This window comes from Staurois parvus, unplaced genomic scaffold, assembly GCF_062004578.1.
Source record: "Staurois parvus isolate SC_StPar_1 unplaced genomic scaffold, SC_StPar_1.0 ptg000056l, whole genome shotgun sequence".
NCBI classification, from domain to species: Eukaryota; Metazoa; Chordata; class Amphibia; order Anura; family Ranidae; genus Staurois; species Staurois parvus.
In genome coordinates this window covers 5199322-5222516 of record NW_028317852.1, presented here as the reverse complement: position 1 = coordinate 5222516, position 23195 = coordinate 5199322, and the positions used below count along the sequence as shown (strand labels likewise).

General features: G+C 40.3%; 1 protein-coding gene across 4 annotated transcripts in view; it reads left to right on the top strand.

Moving 5' to 3' along the window:
• The window catches only part of KCND3 (potassium voltage-gated channel subfamily D member 3), a 679189-nt gene that overhangs the window by 528294 nt on the left and 127700 nt on the right, over positions 1–23195 (top strand). The gene's annotated exons all lie outside the window — the stretch shown is intronic.

Genomic DNA, 23195 nt, shown 5'->3' with positions numbered 1-23195 from the left:
ACGCAGCCCCAGCAAGCTTCTGCTATTGTATTAGGATTGACATTTTAATAAAGTTCTATTACTACAATAATAATAAAAATACCAAACAAAAATATGAAAAGAGCTAATTCACTGAATGAAATGGAATTATATAAATGAAACATTTTGTAGCAAGTCAATTCTGGATGTATTAAAACGCACAGCAGTATGTGGTCAGATGAAATGAAAAGGAGGATGAATGACAGAAAAAGTGTAGTATGACTCTTCAAAGGAGAAAATATTGTAGTAACAAAAAGGTTTCTTTCTGAAAAGGAAAATAAGATTTCTATAAACCAATTTATTCTCTGCTGAAGTAAATATACTGTACATCCACATCATAGCTACCTCAGTCTGTTTGGTAAACCTCAAAGAAAGCCTTGTTCAAAGGGCATCCTACTATAATAGAATGTATAATGAATAATTTATTTCCCATATTTATATAGTGCCAACATTTTATGCAACAGTTTACACTGAACAAAGAATGATTAAAGCAGTATTAAACCCTAAACCAAAAATGTAATAAATTGCAGCTTAAGAATTCCTTGATGTGGTGGCTTCATCAGTTTTCTTTTTTTAGCCTTTATTCATAGCTCCAAAGGTCACAATGGCAACCCCACCCATGTTCCTGGGGGGCCTGTGCTTCCTCCCTGTCACATTAGGTTTTACAAAACCTAGAGCATCAGATTTTGCTCCTCTACCTTTCACTGGAATTTGTCTGCTGCAAGAGGAAGGGGATCGGTTCCAGTAAATGCCACCCCTGCCACCCCTCCAGTCCAGGCTGCCCAGCCAATTTCCCTGGTCCCCCACCACCACCACCACCACCCTGCAGTGCTTATGGCTTCCTCTACTCTCCACTGGATGCTGGGCTGCTGTAGGGAATGTTTCAGGATGGAGAGAGAGGAAGCGGCCAGTAATTATGTCAATTACCAGCCCCTTCCTTTTCTGAATGAACACAGTGAGAAAATCAGTACTCATCACAATCAAACCGATCAAACTGTGTTCACAGTGCATTAGTTTGTGAATGAACAGGAAGCTCTGTACAAAGCTATTCCTGTTAATTCCTTATGTGCTGCTGAGGCTGCAGAAATAGAGACTGAGGCAGGATCACCAGGTGAAAATAAAGTAGAAAAAAGAAAACGAACAGCCATCTTACAAGATTTCGTAAGCTGCAATTTAGGATTTTTTTCATTTGAGTTAATACCACTTTAATTTCAGTCTATGCCACTGAAAGAGCTTACAGTCCAGTGTCCCAACCAAATTCATAAAAGCACACAGACTAGAGTCCATGCAGTTACATGCATATTACCCTACCATCCTGATGAATGAGAGAAAACCCAAGCAAACCCTATGCATACAGTGTCTTGAACTGCTAGGGAACTAACTAAGCAGTTGCCAGGACCATCTGCTAAGATTTTGGACAATGTGGAAAATATGCTAGATGACCAGTGGAAACTATGATTCACCCTTTAGTACATGAATAAGAGCATTTTACAATGGGTAAAGCCATGGCTGTATGTAGCAAATTGTACTACATTTCCTTGTCTTGACACCACTAAATGTTATCACGATAACTAGTGGTGCAAATTATTGGGAACAACAAAGAGCAGCCAGAAGACTTATTTTTGGCTCTACCAGCTCTCAATTTATGGACAGGAGATTTAAATGTGTTTTTATTAAATGTTATGTAATGTTATGTATTCACAGTCTTATGAGTCACACTGAATAAGAAAGAGAAAATAGGCAACGATGATATCTTATCTCAAGGAGAATTCAAAACTGTGTTTATTTCAACTGGTGAAAGCACTGCAGTAAATTTTACAGTGAAAAATAAAACAGCATTAGTAATGTACAGGTCAGCCATTCACTGCTAACTGTAATAATGTTGCAGTACATAGGGAGATGAGAATTTACATGATTATGTCATCTTTGAGTTGGCATCTCAGTACAGAAAGTAAATGATGACCCTGGATGATACCTGAACATAAATGGCTCCATCCTTGCTATGATATACCGGCCTCCTGGATCCATACCCCACTTCCTGGATGACTTCTCCTCCTGGCTACCCTTCTTCCTCTCCTCTGAGCTACCCACCATCATTCTTGGGGATTTCAACATCCCTGTCAACCTTGACAACCCGGACACAGCCCGTCTCCTCCACTTAACCTCCTCCTTTGCACTTGCACAGTGCATACAATCCACCACCCACTCCGACAGTAATATCCTTGATCTTGTCTTCTCCAACCGCTGCGCTCCCCACAACCTCACTAACATCCCCTTCCCTCTCTCTGACCACAACCTGATCACCTTCTCTATCTCCTCGTCCTCCAACGCCTACCCCTCCAAATGTCACACTACTACCAGCCGTAACCTCCGCAACCTTAACCCTGCCCCCCTCCACTCTGCAGCTGATCAACTCCACAACCGCATCCTCCCCCTGTCCTGCCCCGACTTGGCTATGACTGCCTACAACAACGCGCTGTCAGCAGCCCTTGACTCACTAGCGCCTTTAACCACACGCAACATCAGACTCCGACCGCTCCAGCCCTGGCAGACTGATCACACCAAAACCCTCAAACGACGCAGTCGTGTCCTGGAGCGACTATGGCGCAAAACAAAATCCCAACAAGCTTTCACCTGCTAAAAATCTGCCTTCCGCACCTACACCTCCTCCCTCCACGCAGCCAAACAAGCCTACTTCCTGACCCTCATCAAGGCCCTCTCCTCCAATCCTCGCCGACTCTTCTCCACCTTGAACTCTCTACTCTCTCCACCCCCACCTCCACCCAGCACCTCACTCACCGCCCTTGAGATTGCCAATCACTTCAAAAACAAGATTGACACAATTCGCAAGGACATTGCCGCAACTCACACGCCCTCTCAACCCGTCCCCTCTCACACAGCTACCCCCTCATCCCCCCTCCCCCTCAACATTACCCACAGGGACTTCGTCACTGCTCAAACTCCCTCCAACCCCGTTCCCCCTCACTCAGCTACCCCCTTATCACCCCTCTCCCACGGCCCCACCACTGCTCTGACCTCCACTCCCACCCCACCCTACATTCCTCATACTGAAGCTCCCCCAACACTCCACACCTTTGACCTTACTACCATCGAGGAAGTCTCCAAGATCCTCACTGATGCCCGCCTCACCACCTGCCCCCTCGACCCTATCCCCTCACAATTCCTACGACCTCCCTCCCCCTCCATCCTACGCTCCCTCACCCACATCTTTAATCTCTCCCTCTCCTCCGGCACTTTCCCCTCCCCACTGAAGCATGCACACATCACCCCCATACTTAAAAAGCCCTCCCTGGACCCCAATGACCCGAACAACCTCAGACCCATCTCCCTGCTCCCACTTACATCTAAACTCCTCGAGCGCCTCGTCTACACCCGCCTATGCTCTCACCTCAACAACAACAACCTCCTCGATCCCCTACAGTCTGGCTTCCGCCCCCTACACTCCACCGAAACCGCCTTACTCAAACTCTCCAACGAGCTTCTAACCGCCAAAGCTAATGGCCACTATTCAGTGCTCCTACTCCTTGACCTCTCTGCGGCCTTCGACACAGTTGACCACCCCCTCCTCCTCAAAATACTACACTCCCTCGGCCTCAGAGATTCTGCTCTCTCCTGGCTCTCATCCTACCTGTCACAACGCTCTTTCAGCGTTACCTATAATGCTACCACCTCCCCCTCACTCCCCCTCTCTGTTGGGGTCCCTCAAGGCTCTGTCCTTGGGCCCCTTCTCTTCTCCATCTACACCTCCTCCCTTGGCCAACTCATACACTCTCACGGCTTCAACTATCACCTCTATGCCGACGACACACAAATCTATCTCTCAACCCCCCACCTCACCCCCTCGGTCTCTGCCCAAATCACACACCTACTGAGCGACATATCAGATTGGATGTCGCTCCACTTCCTTAAACTGAATCTCTCCAAAACCGAGCTCCTTGTCTTCCCCCCAGCCCGAACCCCACCCCCCATTGACTTCTACATCACATCCAACAACGCCAATATCAAACCCGCTCTGCAGGCCAGAGTACTTGGTGTCATTCTGGACTCCAACCTATCCTTCCAGCCCCAAGCCCAATCTTTAACAAACTCGTGCAGACTCCACCTCCGCAACATCGCCAAAATCCGCACGTTCCTAACCCCAGAAACCACTAAACAGCTCATCCACTCCCTCATCATATCACGACTCGACTACTGCAACTCCCTCCTCACTGGCCTGCCTCGCCGCTGGCTATCCCCGCTTCAGTCGATCCTGAATACGGCTGCCAGACTCATTCACCTTTCCAACCGCTCCATTTCCGCCACCCCCCTCTGCCAATCCCTCCACTGGCTTCCGATTGCGCAACGGATCAAATTTAAAATCCTAACACTGACGTACAAAGCTGTCCACCATACTGCCCCGAACTACATCACTGACCTAATATCCAAGTACCGCCCAGCACGCACACTCCGCTCCTCACAAGACCTCCTTCTCTCTAGTTCCCTGGTCTCCTCCTCCCATGCCCGCCTCCAGGACTTCTCCAGGGTGTCACCCATTCTCTGGAACTCCCTTCCCCAACCCATCAGATTATCACCTACTCTCCTCTCCTTTAGGCGTACCCTGAAAACCCATCTCTTCAGGGAAGCCTACCTCACCCCCTGCTAACTTGCTGACCTCCTCCACTCTTCCTACCACTCCATCCCCCACAGCTATCTCCTCCTGTACCACTATCCCGTCCCTTCTAGTTTGTAAGCTCGAAAGAGCAGGGCCCTCAATCCCCTCATGTTTTGCATTGTATTGGTATTGTTCTGTCACATGTTCTGTCCCCCTTTGTAATGTACAGCGCTGAGTGAACTATTGGCGCTTTATAAATACTGTATAATAATAATAATAATAATCCTTCCACAGAAAAAAGCAGATGAGGTATTTTCAAGGGTAGTACCAACATTACTATCAATAAGTAATTATTATTTGTATGTGTTACACTTACACACTGCTTAACATCCTAAACATGAAACAATACTTGTAATGTTAGGTTATTATAAGCCATTAGATTCACAAAACAGCCTGCAAAGTAGCATTTTTTAGGAGATGCTAGCAATGGTAGCCTCCATATTACCATACTGCAGGTTCATTGTGTAACCCCTCATTTTCAAAGGCTCAATGCACACTTGTTATAAGTTAATCTTAGGTAGCCATGAAAAATGAATCGTTATATTGGGGCTTCATCTTATTAATTCAGGAACTTTCAGCATCATGTCTCGCCGTTTAAATAATAATGATGTAGTATAAGCAATTTGTATTTTTTACACTGTCCACTAGTTATTGCAGCTGGTCTCTTTTCTGATAGCCAGAAAACATGCACTGCTAGTTGTAACTCAAATACTGCTGAAATAATGCTGACCATAGTCTTTCATTGCTGATCATAGACTGGGGGAATTCAATAGAGAAAAATAATAAAAAAAACTACCTGCACCTAATTCAGGTAAGCATCTGAGCTAGTTTCAGTAACAGTACTGACATGTGTGACAAATTCAGTCAGTTCTTACTACCGCCACTTTAGGAATGGCATTATGGTTGGGAAATATTCTTGAAGAATCACCACCAATTTGCAGATAAGACAATTGCTGGTAATTACAGTAGGACAGGCTCTGTGCTGGCATACAAAGGTACGCCTGGGCTCAGTGCTGCATGTCTGTGTTGGGAAGCTGTCATGAATGTGGAAATGACAAGCCACAAGGGAGACAAACCTGATGGGGAGGCAGTCTACATGCCCGCAGCACCTGTTGGGAGGTTGGAGTCTGATGGGGAATTAAGGGATTAACTGCCCATCTGATCTGAAAGATGAGGATGATGGCATACAAGCATAAATTAAGAACAAGCAGAAGACTGGGGCAGGCAGCAGGTACAAATTATATACCAAAAAAAGTAAAAAAAAAGAGAAATAAGTTGAGTACTACAGGATAACATCCACAGTACACAAATGTAATATCTTGACAGGTCAAGATACAAGCAGCATAGACCAGGCATGGTAGTGGCAAACACCTAGTTGCAACAGGTTTGATCGCCTTGGAAAGATAACATAAGTTACACATCTGTGGGCTGATTATTGCTTTTATGTTGTCACAAGTTCTGTCACTTTAGCTAGATAGTTCTGTCTGTAAGTAAATGTGGGGAAAACAATAAATTAATTTATGTGAAAAAGAAAACAGTACTTAATATTGTCATTACATGTATTAACTGCTATCATACTGCAGCATTTTTAATAATTTTTGTGATAGTAGCTTTTAATCTATTTTCTTTAGATCGGCATATCTTTCAAATGAAAAGAGTGTATTCTTTAACCTCTTCCTACCACAAAATACATAATTGTGGCAAAAAAGAGGGTGGGCTTTAACACCAACTTGCCACACATACAGTAAGTATTAATCTGCTGAGAGCATGCTCTCTGTGCGCTCCCAGCACAAAGACCAGACTGTCAAAGACCAGCTCTCAGTCTGTACTAATGATCAGGAACTGGCGGGATCGGCTCCCAATCATTTGATCACTGTGACAGCCAGTCACAGTAGTTACATGCCTAGGTATACCTTCCTGCCTCCCAGACATACAAACCCAGTTAAACGAATGGCAGGGCGGGCAAGAAGGAGTTAAAAAACTGTCCATATTTGACTTTCTAGGGTATCGTATAACTGGATCCATAGGCTGTTAGGCTCCAATATTAAAAGTGTTGGTAGGCTTCTTTTCTTGATGGGGTCCAAGACAAATAGCTATATTGTCCTTTATGTACACAGTGTTGTTAGGGAAAGTTTTTCTAAAGCGCATCTAAACACAAAAATAAAACAAATGAATAAATTGCAGCTTTCCAATACTTAGCTATAGCGGCAGTATTATATTAACTTCTATTTAGGCTCTTTTCCTTTTATTTCTACGTGGTAATCCTGTCCCTGGGTGACTATGTTCACATCTCCATTATATCATCAAGGGAGCCATGGTTGCCTCCCAGGCTGGATTATCAACATTCCTTTGTTGATCTCCATTACATGGTGGACTCATTGGATTAGTAGTTTAGACATAAAAGGACAATGCATTTCTGGCAAGATCAATAGATCCTTTTGGTATTTGGCATTGCTGGAAGATTGGTCAAAAAGTGGAAATGGCAGTTCAATGTTTCTAAATGTAAAATAATGCACCTACGGAAAAATAATTCCTTGAGAGAGTACAACATTGGGGGCACAGTGTTGGCCAGCATTTCAGAGGAAAGGACTTGGGGGCAGTGGGGAAAGTGAATAGAATTCTAGGATGCATCACTAGAGGGGTCACCATTAGCAGGAAGGAGGTCCTAGTTCCCCTATATACAGTAGATCTATAGTTAGAACTCATTTAGAATACTGTGTGCAGTTCTGGAGACCTCACTTACAAAAAGATATTGAACAAGATAGAACAAGTCCAGAGATGGGTAACAAAAATGGTGAAAGGTCTGGGGAATAAAAAATATCAAGAGTGACTTCAGAAACCTAACTTGTACAGTCTGGAGGAAAGAAGGGAAAGGGGAGATATGATTGATACCTTTAAAAAGATCAAGGGGGTGAATAAGGTTCAGGAGGGCAGTATTTTCAACATGAAACCAAAATCAAGAACATGGGGACATGACCTTAAACTAACAGGAGGAAAGTTTAAAACTAATCTCAGAAAGTACTATTTCACTAAAAGAGTAGTTGATGCTTGGAATAAACTTCCAGCAGAGGTAATGAGCCAGTGAACAGTAAATAGGTGGCTTTAGTTACCCATGAATTCCCTTCACTATAGAAATATTTTTTTTTCCGTTTGGGCATGAAGATGAGCTTATGAAATTACCTTGCTCTTGCAGTTCTACTTTTTTTGTATGACACTGAAGAAAAAAATCACTCTTTTTCTGAAATATGACTACTGGGAACTATAGGTAATGACCACTGTACAGACTAACCTCTAATACAGATAAAGGCTGTGAACAGCACAGCTCAGCTCCTGCAGTGCTGGTTTCACAGATTTTTACATTCAAATTAGCTTCTTGAAATGATGTAGCAAAGTGAAAAAAACGGTAATAAAGACATTACCTTGCTACAAAGCTAAATCTGCTTCATGAAATATTAGACCCTTACCTGCTAGCAGAATCTGCCCACTGTGGAATGATAGTTTGGTTACTCTGCATAAATGAGAACACAGAATAAAGAGACTTCAAAGTGATCTGCAACTTCATTCAGTTACAACTCATTTATGTAAGAAGTTATGATCAAAGCGGCCTCTGTTGATCAACTCTGTAGCTCAGACGAGGTAAAAGACAACACAGGGAAAATGCAGATGCTTGCGATAAGATTAGAAAGGAGCACTCCGTTCATACTTTTAATGTCATTAAAGGAAATCATGAACATATTTATTCTGTTTAATATAAAAGTTTATGTAAGACCCTGCATTTACATGAGTATCTAATGAATGATTGTACCTCCTTGCAATTTAAAATTATGCAGATATTTGCATACATTCTACTCATGTCAACAAGTGTTGTCATAGTAAAATGAATCTCCTTTGATTAGCTTCTTCAAACACTCAAATTAAAGAAAAATAACTAATAAAATATACAGGCATTTAGTCCAAACTGATATTTCAGGTTTTAGAGGATGCTGGAGAATTAAACCACTTGATAGTTTTTGTATCTCTCAGAGACTGTCTGCACACTTGCTATGACCATTATGGGTTTGCACACTCTCAAATGGACAGGTACAGAACTGAGAGCTGTGGCAAAAGTTCTCAATGTTTGAATATCCAATGCATGTCAGAAGTAAGAGCCTGTTCAGGCCGAGATCCATCTATAACAAAAAAATATTTTTTGGTTGATTGGCTATTAAAAGTTGTAGCTTTTAATTTGGAACCCTATGATTTTTGGAACCAAAAATGGGCAATCCAAAAAAATGAGTGCATGCAGATATCACTGTCCAAATCTTGTAGACTTCATCTCCTTAACATCTCCAAAATATGCCCCTTTTTAACCATTGAAACCACTAAGCAACTTTTTCACTCCCTTGTTATCTATTGACTTGACTATTGTAACTCCTCCCTCATAGGCCTACCTCTTCGCAGGCTATCTTCTCTTCAGTCTATCATGAATGCTGCTGCCAGGATCATCTACCTTACTAACCATTCCATATCTGCCATCCCTCTCTGCCAATCCCTCCACTGTCTTCCCATTGCCCAATGAATCCAAAACATTAACAATCACATACAAATTCATTTACAACTCTTCCCCAAGCTACATCACCAATCTTTTCTCCTAATATCACCCAAATCAACCTCTCTGCTTCTCCCAAGACCTCCTGCTCTCTGGCTCCCTTGTCTCCACCTCCCATGCTTGCCTCCAGGACTTCTCCAGAGCCTCTCCCATCCTCTGGAACTCCCTACCCAAATCTGTCTGGCTATCTCCTACTCTGGCCACAATCCCTGAAAACTCATCTCTTTAGGAAAGCCTATCCTGCCTTCAGCTAGGAACCAAATATTTTGTTTCTCCCATCAGATCATCCCTCACAGTTATTACCTTTTGTTCCACCAGCCCCTCCTTATTAGATTGTAAGGTCCCAGGAGCAGGGCCCTCCTAACCCTTTTGTTTTGAATTTGTATTGTTGCTGTATTGTCTCCCTTTATATTGCAAAACAGAGATGGTAGACCCTCACAAAGCCCTAATCTCAGCATCATCAAGCCAATCTAAAGTTACATGAAAGAATGACAGCAATTGAGAGAGGAAACATACAGTATGGGTGAAACTGTGGTATTTTCTCCAAACAGCTTGAAACAATCTACCATGCAAGTGTACATAAACAAGAAGTAGAGCCAAAACTCTTATGGCCCTACTTCATCTGTAGGTCACAAGAGAGCACTTCGTTCTGCACTCCTGTAACCCGTTTGAAACTGACAGTTGGCTAAAGTCCTATGTTGGCTGATGTCACTCTGTAGACTGCCACTGTAGACTCTGGAGAGATCCCAGCTTTAATTTTGTGATCAACCCTGATGCCTTTGGAGTGTGGAAGGAAATCAGAGTACCCAGAGAAATCCCATGCAAGCTCACTGAGAACATGCAAACTTTGTGTAAATAGTGCCCTGACTGGAATTCAAACTGAGAACCCCAATGCAACTTGAGCATAGGTTCCTTTTAACAATAGACAAGCATAACTTGACTTTTTAGGCATCCATTACACCTATCTCTGTTGGAGACTTTAATTACTTTTGCTGCCCCTTTTGGGCCTTTTTTTGGGGGGGGGTGAGCAAGTACCTGGTTTTGGCAGGTACGCGCTCCCACCAGTAGGATTGCTGTGGCAGTCCCCCAAAAGTTCACCCCCCTCCCGCTCACAACCAACAAAGCACAGGTCCTAGAAAGCAGCAGGACCATTCTCAAAGAGCAGCATGGTTCACACATGCACAGTGGGCAGCTGGCTGTGAATCTCCAAGGAATCACAGCCATCTGCCCACAGTAAATATGCCAGCACCAGGGACCCAAAGACTGGCTAAGATTTGGTTTAAGTGAGTGCTGGACCCCTGGACAGGTGAGTGTCCTTTTATTAAAAGTCAGCAGCTACAGTATTTATAGCTGCTGACTTTTAATATTTTTTTCAAACAGGGCTAAGATCCTTATTAAAGGGTTATAATTTGATCCCTACTCCCTTTTGAACCCCACCCCAACTCCACTGCACTGCTGACAATGCTGCCATTTCTTAAATGGTTTTACAGCAAGTATAAAAGCATGAATTTGTAGGCAAGGGAGCATGCACCACTATTGGTGGTCCCACTGATACATGCTGCAATCCTAGGTCTTATTATTTATGACTTCAACTATACAGAGAAAAGAAAATTGTGGATAGATAGATAGATAGATAGATAGATAGATAGATAGATAGATAGATTGATCTCTGCTGTCAGACATGTGTACTCCAAACGACATTTGAGTTGGCATCTTTGCCATTCCATGCCACTGTGTTTCCACTCACTCCAGATTCCTTGCCCTGGGGCATTATAGGCAGATGGTCTCTCTCTTACTCTGTTTAAACCAACCTTGAGCTGCAAATGAAAAGGAGGCTCATACAGAGCAATAAATTAGGTCAGTCGGCTTTGCTTCCCTGGAGAACAGATAAAAAATATATTAATAGCAAAGCACAGGGCAAAATGCAAATGCACTGTTTAGAGTTTTATACAGAGAAAATTACAGACATAACAGGCCCAGGAGTATAGATTTTTTCCTAAGGCACAGAGAGATGAAAGGACTTGAGGTCATTTAGACCTTACATTGGGAATTATCCACTTCAAAGGCATTGACCTTGCTAATTTTAGCCACTCCCTATACATATTTAGTATGCTTATACTGAGGGCTATTTAAGTAGGAGGTTATGAATCTTAAAGTGTTTCAAAAGCAGATTTTAACACAGAGACCTGATAAATAGGCCAGTGCTTCAGTGTTTGTGCAAATTAACATTCATTTCAAGAGGAGGAGGAGGACTAACAAATGCTTAAATCTGAATGCATGTATAAAATGTAAGATTTTTTTATATAATTCCCAGTCTACTAGATCAGATCCATCGTGTTTTTTTCTTTCTATTTTTTAAGCTCGGTCTCTGCAACATATAGGCATATAGGCAGAGCAGGAATACAGATTTGCATACTCATATTCCCCTGTCTGTTTATCCCTAGGAACAGAAAAGTAAAAGTAAAAAAATACACACACAGGTTCAAAATAATTATTTTAAATAAAACAAACTCCATTCAGCAAGATGTAATTGTACGAGGTCAAAAAACAAAAATGTCTTCTATCTTTTCTGTGCTATGTGTCTTCTACAGCAGAATGCAAATGCTACAAATATTTACTGTAAACTTCAGCTAAATCAGCCTACTATTGAAAGGAAATTTCATTTCCACCCTCTTCATTTTTTATTTAATCCCCTCTTACCTTTTAGGTTAGGTTATATTCATAAAATGTACTCACACACTCAGCAACTCCTGCTGTGATTTGCCGCTTTGGGCTGCAAATTGAGTATCATGCTACCATCTTTGTTTCTGTTCTGACATCATCAGGAGCCACTGTCTCTTCCTCAGCCAACCCCCTGATGAAGTGTGGGTAGGTCTACCCTCCTTAGGCTGCTGTACTGAAACCTATGCCTCTTGGAATGTGTAACATGTATATCCTAGGCGGTGTCATGAAATGACATTCTCACATAGGTGAGAATGGGGGCAGGGGTGGACTGTAACGCAAAAAAAAAAAAAGTTAAAGAAAAAATGGGGTGTGGAGGGATGGAATTCTGCTACTTAAACTTACAACAATGGAAAGGCTATACTAACACCTAACTATCATGTTAAAGAGGAACTGATTCCTGGTAGCTGTGCTTAAAAAACATCAGGCAGATGACAAAGGACTAGTCACTAGTATTGCATGTGGTTGCCTGCTCCTGATTTATTCCCCTTAACCATGTCTTGTTCTACTCTGTATCTCTGTAGGGAGATTGTCATGAGAAATAAAGCCCTGACTTTATCGAGATGACCAAGCCTCAAAGCAAGGACTAGTTGGCTGAGAGGCACCGGTATATATGTATGTTTTTTTTCTTTTTTTTTCTAATTTACTTTGCTATTTACAGCGTACAGTGCAGGGAAGTTGCTAATGATACTCATTTTATGCATAACCATGGGGAAAATTACATTACAGTGCCGAACAACTAGGAATGAGGGAATTTGCTCATTTTTGCTTCATTGGTAAGTCTGGTTTGTTCAAGTGAACAGACAACCCCTTTTTGGTTCACTCCCAGCTTACAGAGAGCACAGTGGGCCCCCAAAATCAGAGGTGCAAACTAAACTGATAAATCGAACAGAAGGGGTGCCAATCTCAGTGTAGAGGGTTAATAATTTATTGGTAACAAAGGGTGTAAAAAATACTCACAAACGTAAGAAGTAATTAGGCATGGTAAAAGAATTTGTTAGGTAAGCCGTCAGTCTGCAGTGATGTGTAAATTGGTCCTGGTCATATAGGATGAGCAGAGATGTAGCCATCAGCTGTCAGCAGTGCAGAGAGTTTTGAAATGGCGCCAAAACCAGTGTGGACCGTGAGGAAGTCAGGACCCCGACGAAGGACCAATGGCAACACAGGAACAAGGTCAGGTGACTCATTTTGAAGCACTTCCTTCTTTTTCAGAGGAGCCATTTTCAAAACTCTCTGCACTGCTGACAGCTCATGGCTGCATCTCTGCTCATCCTGTATGACCAGGACCAATTTACACATTGCTGGCAGACAGACGGCTTACCTAACAAATTCTTTTACCATGCCTAATTATTTCTAACGTTTGTGAGTAGTTTTTACACCCTTTGTTACCAATAAATTATTAACCTTCTACATTGAGATTGGTGCCCCCTTTTGTCCGGTTTATCTTCTGCAGAGTACTGCTTCGCTCTATGGGGAGCTGCCTTCACCCATCATCCTCTATCTAGGACCTCTGGACTATTGACTTTTATGTATCGTTTGTCCCTTTTTCGCCTTATCGCTATAAATTTTTTATCATTGTATTTTTCTATATAATTAGATTTCCTCTGCGTTATCCGCATTTTGTATTTAACGTAATTTATATTTTTACACGTGTGGTCCCCTCCCAGCACCAATTTGTTCTTTCTGCAAACTCCAACAGGGATCCCATTTTTAAGACCACTGGGGCTTAAGGGACAAGCATCCCATCCCAATGTGATTTTAACAACACCATAAAGGATGTTGAATTGTATCATTGTTTATGCATTCTTGTGATTGCACATATAGCCTTAGCATTGAGGTTGTCAAAGAAATGAGCCTTGCTTGATGGACATAATGATGTGTGGCAGCAACATGCCAGCTAATAATGGTTCTTGCAGCCAACACCAGTGGAAAGGTCAGATATAGCAGTCTATGCTGGAATTATCTATATCTGTGGGATTTTTACATCAATTTTGGTCGGTTTTAAACATATTATATCTACCCTCTCACCATAGGCTCCAGGAACAATCTTGTGGCTGCCCATTATAAATGGTGCCAGTGTTTAACAACAATGGCCATTTTCAGAGACTTTGATAAAAAAAAAGGAAGTTCTAATTTTGTCTGCAGATGTTCAACCCTCAGGCACCAGTATTTTGTAGCCTCATAACTGTATTTGTTTTTACTTTGACTACAAGTGAAGCACACCTTACCACAACTTCAAAGTCAATTTTTACTTTAGGATAGAAGTGAAATGTACAGTATATGCACTGTCGATTCCAGATTTTAAAATGAAACTAAACTCTGGTATAAAAAAATCTATACAAGCATATATTATTAACTCAGAAAACTGCCTTCTATTGCTTTAATCCTTCAAATTCCATTTTTTTATGCTGCTGTAATCTGACTTCCTGTTAGAGGATGGCTATGTTCGTTCTCCATGGTCCCACTGTATTTCCACTTGGAGAATAAGGATATTATTTAGAGTCATTTTAACCTTATTTCTAGGCAAATATTTTATGGGGTTAGAGCATTTAATTTTATAAGTAGAATGGTATATTTGGACAGGAAAGGGTTAACCTCTGTCAGATTTTTTTTTTTGCTGTCAGACTCTTTGTTGGGAAGATTTACTCCCAATTATGTCCATCATCCTTGAGTTTGATTCAGAAGACTTTTCTAAAGAGAGAAAGCACTAAAATCTGACAAATTTTAACACTGTTGTACATGTACCCATCTAAGATGTTTCCAGTCTTTGAGATTGATTTACTATGGACAAATAGGTTGTTCACTTTACATGGAAAGTTGCATTTTGCAGTGGAATTTCACCAGAGCCTAGTGATTGTGGTGAAATTTCACTTTGTAAAGAGTACCCAAACATGTGCAAGAAAAATTGAATTAGGAAGTATTTTTTATTGAAAATGACTATGCTCTAGGGATATTTTTTTGCAAAGTAAATAGTCTATTTGCCTTTAATAAATTAAGCCCTTTGTGACCACTAATGTATCTAAAGGACAGGAAGAGCGGCATATTTTACCCAAATGTAACAGCAATCTGTCAGAGGTTTTACCCCTTTTTATTCAAACACATGACCTACCACAAATTACCTAGGAGATTGGGAACCTGTGCTCTGGGCCAAGTACCTTTGAAATGTAGCAATAATCCTCTGATACAATGAAGTTGGCTACTCGGTGACATCCATTGGAAGAATTATTTATTGCTATGTAGAGCTACTCCTGTAGGAGCCACAGGGACACTGTCCAGGTCTTCCCCAAAAGCTTTGACCTGCAGCCAGGCACATAGGCTCATTCACACGCTTCTTCAATGACCAGTCTAGGGGTGTTGTTTTTATTTTTGGAGGACTTGGATAGGGAGGTAATTTGGTGAGATACTTCAAAAACAAGGTACAAAGGTAGTAACAGGTGCATAAATGGTGCAGTCCATGTAGTATGAAAATAGATAAAATGTGTGCCAGGTCAGGCAGAGGGTAATCCAGTAGGCACTAGGGCAGGCTGTGATAGAGTGAAGCAGAACTCTGGAATGGGAGAACAGAGGCAAAAGACACAGCGCTTCTAAGTGTAGACTGTGTGACAGTTTATTGGTTAAAAAGGTAAGTTTAACAGTTCACATCTTTGTAAAAGTAAACAGGCTCATAAGGATAAATGTGCAGAACAACTGTCGCCAGATGTACAGATTGCTCTGAAAAGCATCCCGGCCAATCAGCAGGAGGCGCTGCAAGGAGGAGAAGCGTGGATGGTGGAACCTGGCTGTGTCCCTGGTATGTCCAGAGTTAGTGGCATTGGCATCTGGCATCATCAGGATGCGACACGTTTCTGAGCATACGCAGGGACCAATGTGGACTGGCGCACTCTTTCATCAGATATAGATTGAGCATAACTTCATACTTCAAAAACAAGAACTATGTACAGTTGAGGACTTTTAGGAATTCTTTTGGATAAGCTATGAGAATGTCCATGCTTGAAACAAACAGTAGACTTCAGCTTTAAGGCAGCAGTAGTAGTAGCAAACTAGAGCAGAGTCCTTTTAGGTAGGAGATTAAGTGGACAAAGCTCTTTGGAACATGAGCCGATGTCACCTTTAGTTAGACCCACAGATGACTGCCTAGCACCAGGGGGGTTTAGGTAGTACACAATCTAAGATCCTTTAGGGGTGTCTGTACTCACAAGGCCAAGAGCAGATGGTTGCCTTTCTCTGTGATAGCAGACCAGATCATAAGTAGATGGCCCCTCAATCGGCTGGGTCTCAGCATTCAAGCCCTCAGATCGTCCACCTAAGGCCCATGGCAGTAGATCCAGCAGCATTGCCTGGGAGGACAGCATGTCCTCTCCAGGCTGGAACAATCTTATACAAGAAAGACCCAGAAATCAGTGTGCTCACTGAATATATACTGTTACCCAGCATGCCAACAGAGTCTCTCCCTCTGGGATAGGCCAGGGCTGTGTCATTATTCATGCTGCCATTTGGATAGCTCCACACATTATCCAGAAGCTTCTCAAGCTTTCTGGATGCAGAGGCAACAATCAGGTTGATCACACTGCATAGACCTAACTAGCAGAACGCAGCAACAATGATTACAACCACACTATCTGCAGTGTGACAACTATATTTACCTATCAAAATACAAACTAAATCTATCTATCTAAATCTAGCACCTATCTAGGAGGGTGCTACAGCTACAAAGCAGTATACAGTAATAACGTGTTGGAGAATGTCTCCCTCACATGCACTAGTATGCTTTTTAAAAATACACTAACGCCGTGCTTAGATGTGAAATAACCTCATAGGAAAGAATGGGATTTCAATGCATTTGTATGCAATAAAGTAAGGGCCCTTTCGTGCTCCATGAAAACAGACACAAAAAATTTAGCTGAAGTTTTTACTTTGGTATTCAGACAGCCACCCATATATACATGTCACAAAAATACATTTTTTCAGCAGTTGGGCTACAGTTTCTCATTCAGTCAGTCGGTCACTCAGGTATGCAAGCAAGAATTCTTCCAGAGTGAAAATAAATCTTTTTAGGAGTTTTACTTTACTGCCTTACTAATCCACGTAATCAGTGGAGTAGTAAGGTTCATCTACTAGTTTGTGCAAGTGCTGTAAAAAAGGATGTCTATGTCTCCTATAGTTTGTCGTCATTCATTGCAAACGTTAATGACAATACAGCCAGGAGAAATCAGACATTACATTACTGGATTTGTAACCGGCAGATAGTGAGTAGTTGAAGTGTTACTAAACCCAGGACCCTGAATTCACTATATCTGGTCTTCCACAGTACACACAACATGGAAATGCAATTATCTAAGTAAATATAAACTGCTAAATACCTTTTCTCATCATCAGTATATAGCAGTCTTGTGACATCAGCAGAGCACTGGTTACAGCTTGTAGGGGGAGTTTTCTCTCTGCTCTAGGAGGATGCAGAACCCCTGACCTCTGTTTGGACAGTGTTGATTGGCCCTGTGCTGATCACATGCACTTTCCCAAGAAAAAAAAAAATATCTAGCAATACACACCAAACTGAGCATGCGCAGAATGGCTATGGGTTCAGTCTGTCTAATCAGCATGGACATTTGAACAAGAGGAGGGGCAGAGATGTCAGGATCAAACAACCTTTTTACACAATGCAGATGATTAACCCCTTAGGTTCCACAGTGAGTATATCAAGCATGCTTTACTGAATATACAGACTGGTTTTACTGTTGTGACTTTACATAGTTACATAGTTAGTCTGGCTGAAAAAGACAAAAGTCCATCCAGTTCAACCATTAAAAAAAAAAGGTTATAATCCAATACCCACAGTTGATCCAGAGGAAGGCAAAAAAACCCAGCAAAGCATGATCCAATTTGCTCCTGCAGGGAAAAAAATCCTTCCTGATCCCCCGAGAGGCAATCGGATATTCCCTGGATCAACTCTACCTATAAATGTTAGTAACCAGTTATATTCTGTGTATCCAAGAAAGAATCCAGGCCTTTTTTAAAGCGCTCCACTGAGCTGGCCAGAACCAACTCTTAGTAACACTTTAAGCCACAGTATTTATTTAGATTTTTGGGAAAAATAAATTGTGCTTTGCAATACCTATGCATTCCTAACAGCAACTCCTTCAACATGCTGGTGATACTGATGCTGCTTATTTCAAAATGTAATTTAAAAAGGTTTGCTCCAATAACGCTAGCAAGACACTTTTCACCTTCAGTATTTATATCTGCACAAATATAAAGATGCATGTTCAGGTCAGGCAGCGGTACAAGTGTGTGTGAGAACTAAACAAGAAGTATCTGCGAGCTTCAAAAAAATGAACACTGTGAAAGTTAGCAGGAAAACTTACAAATAACAGAGGATTTTACAGTCTAGCCCCTGAGGGCAACTTAGGTGGAGTGAAACATTCCACTTAGTGGATTTTAAGAATTTCTTTTGTCTGTATGGATTCCTACTATCTTCTAAAGCTGCCGTATTACTTTGCTATTATTTTGTAAGGATGAGAGCTGATCCTATTTTATAACAGTATGTGTTCTGATGATCTGACATGCTGGTCCTTTGTTGAATGCTACTGAACATTCTGTTCTCATTGGTATACTTATTAACATTACATTATAAATCCTCCTATTCTTGTATATAATTCATATCTTAGGGATTATGGTTAAACATACTTCCATTTTGTCTGAATCTCTTTGTATCTTTGGATCTCGCGCTTTGCTTCAATAGATCAGGTTCTGCGTCAAGAAAAACTTACCAGTTACAGATTAATGGAGCAGCTTTTGTCTCCTCCACTAACACGTTCCTTGTCATAAAAGATTTGTAGCTTATTTTAGTTTGTAACAATTCCTAAAATAAAGTAACAGAGTACTGTTTTTTTCTTCTTATATAGGCTTTGTCAACAACTGTCATTTTTTTTTGTACTTCAAGCCTGTGTACACAGACCAACTGGAATCTATTTTATGTGTAGTCAAAATATATTTGAGAAGTGTTTAGATACCTCCCACATGGAAGAAAAATATATTTGAAATATATTTTAAAAATATTCTTCCCAAATATATTGCCATATATTTGAAATCTTAAACTTTTTGCCATATTCAATATATTTATATATATATATATATATATATATATATATATATATATATATATATACTGCATGTTGAAATGCGTTTTTATTACAAAAAATATGAAAAATATTTTTTAAAATACAATTCAAATATACTGTATGTCTTTAAAAATACAAATCTACATTTTTGGAATGCATTTACAAATATATGTAAAAATATATGTTACAATGACTGTTTTATATGATAAAAAAACTGCAGACTATATTTAAAAAATATACATTTTTAAAAATATATATTTTTAAAAATATATATTTTTAAAATATATTCTTCAGATTTTTTATCATATAAAAAGGTAATTTTAACATATATTTTACATATATTTGTAAATGCAGTGTATATATATATATATATATATATATATATAGATTGAATATGGCCAAAATTGTAATATTTCAAATATATGGCAATATATTATATATTAACATAATTGTTAATGCTTCCCTTAGTTGGTGCAGTTGAAAAGACGCATGGTTTCCAAACTTATACTTTAAACTAGCAAAAAACTGGAGAAAACTAAAATATTCCCACTTTGGGAGTATATTTGCTAAACTTGCAACTGTAAACAATAGAAATGTTTAGCTGGCCATGCATAATAGTAGTTTTTGTTAATTTTTACTAAAATATAACGTCTGCTCATCCGCATAATAACCCATCCTCAAAACCTTTGAGTCCCATGAACTGCACACGTTAAGTGAGAAGGCCACTTGTTTTGTAGTGTTGGAAATATTTCAGCACTCATCCAAGTCCAGATAAACAGGACCAACTACTAATATATTTTAAGAAGTGCAGTTAATTGTGAGTGCTCATACTCATATAGGAGATTGAGTTTGCTTGGCAGAATAGAATTAAAATATAAGTACACCTTTTCATAACATGTAACATGTTACACCCATATTCAGGGTGTAACATGTAACATGTTATGATCAGACCAGCCCCACTCCCTTCAATCCCCTACTTTGACAGCTAGCGGGGAATCTTCTCCCCCCTCTCTAGGTGTCAAATTAAATAAAAGTGTTCGTACGTGGCTCCCCCACCCCACTGCGTCACTCATTTACTGTGTTCTGTGAATGAAAAATTACAAGTCCCAACAGCCTTAGCATTGTGGAACGCTGTGGTAGTTCATTGAGTCTTCCTGTCAGTAAAAAGAAAGAGGCCTCCTGCGCTGCCAAGAAAAGGTAATATCTGTCAATCGAAATGGCTGCTAACACCTAGCTATAATCAAATAGTGAACAACAATGAGTGACAGAAATGGTGCTGCGCTACTTCACAGTGAACAAAACAATATACATCAATAAATCAGTGGACAATAATGTAACTCCAGGGGGTGAGAAATCCACAAACAAATATAAAAGAAAGTGCAAATACTACCACAAAGGTGAATGCCACAATAAATTAATCCCATGGCAATAAATATAAAGATGGTGCATAAAAAAGGAACATCAAGTGTGCAAATGCGATGATATAGAACAATTCTACATCAGTAATAATAAAGCGACATAAATAAAAACTGATGGAGAGAAAAAAGTTTAAATGTGCAGTGGATAAATAAATCAATATAAAAGTGGTATCAGAATGCGGCAACGAGAAATGAACGTAGCCAAAACTATCAAATGTGCAGTGAATACATTGATCAATACCAGTAAAAATAATGTGGCATCAAAAATGTGACAACAAAGATACACGTGGCCAAAAAATGATCTATTGTCACAAAGGACAATGCAACCAACGAAAAAATATATAAATATTGATATAAAAATGAATATAAATAAAGTCCCCAATAATGGACCACAATAAGTCCAAAAAACAGTCCCAGACACAGAGGCGTTTATTTACTAAAGCTGGAGAGTGCAAAATCAGACTCACTTCTGCATAGAAACCAATCCGCTTCCAGGTTTCATTGCCAAAGCTTCATTGAACAAGCTGAGGTTAGAAGCTGATTGGTTTCTATGCAGAAGGGAGTCTGATTTTGGACTCTCCAGCTTTAGTAAATAAACCCCATAAAGTCTCAAAAAATGAAAATCCAGCACAAACAAAACGATGTGTGTATCTCCAAAAACGTAAATCAACAGTAACCACAAACAGAGGAACGATCCTTCACCACCTAGTGTGCGCGCTCCCCTTTGAATTGCGACCCGCAAGGAGTCATACAGCATATATGCACATGGATGATCTCCAACTGGATAGATCTCACTTATAAGACAAATGAAGGTTCCTCTCCATGGCATACAGCAATCAGTAATCACGGTCTTCTTAAGGGTCTATAGCTTTAAATCTCCTCCTCCTCTTCCAAAATGCTCAAAGAAAGGGATCAAAAAAGAGATTCCATAGTGTAGTAAATCATAGTTTATTAGATGCACAAAAATAAAAAACTACTCACAAGATAAAACCGAGTCTGCAGACCCAACAAGCAATCACTGTATTTAGAACAGTATAGAGTGTTTGAGGTTTGGGAGTACCAAGATGGCGGCTGCCATCCGTACCGGGATGACGTCACCACGCTTCCATCCTACGCGTTACGTCACGAGTCATTGAGTCTTCTTGTCAGTATATCTACTTGCTCGTATATCCCTTACAGGCAGGCAGATATACTGACATGCCTGTAGGAGACCTGCATGGCACCAAGGATCTGCTGATCGCTCGTGCAATGCTTTACAGGCTCCTGCAACAAAACATAATAAATTAACATTTTTTTTAACTGCAATAAAATGTGCATTTATTTATTTATTTTTTTGTATGAATGTGAACGTATCCTTTAAAGTGTACGTAAAGCCAAAATGACTGCATCAAGTTTTAATTGCAGTCTGTGTCCACACAAAGGAAAGTAGTCCTCATTATGTGTCCTGGTGATCATTATCTCCAGTAGAGAAAATAGTGGAAAATCCAACGTTTTTGCGTTGTCCCAGGAACAGGGAGTAAGGCAACATCATGCAATGGGGACACAGTTCTGGTGACAATTAAAGTAGGGTACACACTATGAGAAAGTTGGACAAACAATCATTTGATTTTACACGAAGGTGCGTGTTATGATATAACTGGCAGTGGTATTAACTTGTACGAAAATTTTCAAACAAAGGGAAACATTCTTTTTTGTGTTTGATTTATATGTTCATTGCCACCTTCTTCCGGGTCGTTCTTTGCTTCTGATCATGAGTGTTTTTATTCTATTTGATTATTTACGTATGATAACTGTTGAGTTCACATACTATAAAAATGTTCTAGCTTGCGCCTTTGTTTTTTTTCGTCCAAACAGTCGTAATTGGCTGTTGAAAGCACTATACTTACAAACAGATAATCGACCAATTGTTCCTCATACCAAATTTTGTCTTTCACTTTTCTGATGGTGTGTACCCAGTTTAAGAGGGAACTTTCTCTTGATTTGGAGAGATCGCCTTTTACCTTCTGTTGGTTCTCTGGGATGGAAAATGAAGAAAAGTTTCCCTGTTAAGACAGAGACAAAAAAAAAAGTAAACCTGGTAAGGGTCTTAACCAGTCCCTGCTCTATTCAAAACAAAAAAAAAAGTTGGTTGTACATATACTTCAACTTTTTGTTTCTTCATTTGCAAGATTAAATCTGCTCATTTACACAAATCTGTTTTTTATAAACATGCCCTTATATAATTGTGACTGACAAGGCCAATTAAAGTTAAAAACATATTCTCTATTATTTATTTACAGTCGCAAACTATGTATGTGTCTTTCACAGCAAGACTTGGCTGCTACCATGCACAAACCTTCCTAAATACATCCTGGCAGGTTTATGCCTATGTACATGCTGAAAGTGCCATTGTTGTAAAACATACTGTATGTTCTTAATCCATGTAATTATTGTGTTCATTATATTAATGCCTTTATGTGGATCAAACTTTCCAGAAATAGTGACAGTGACAAGGGTTACACTGATGTGAGCAAATACACTAGTCACCTTTTATTTTTTATATTTTTTTTAAAATTCTTTATTTATGTAGACAGCACCACACTCACAAAACAGTGCAAAACATCTCCAGTATATACGTCAGAAGGGAAGGGGTAACATCCCCCGAGTACAGAGATCACAAT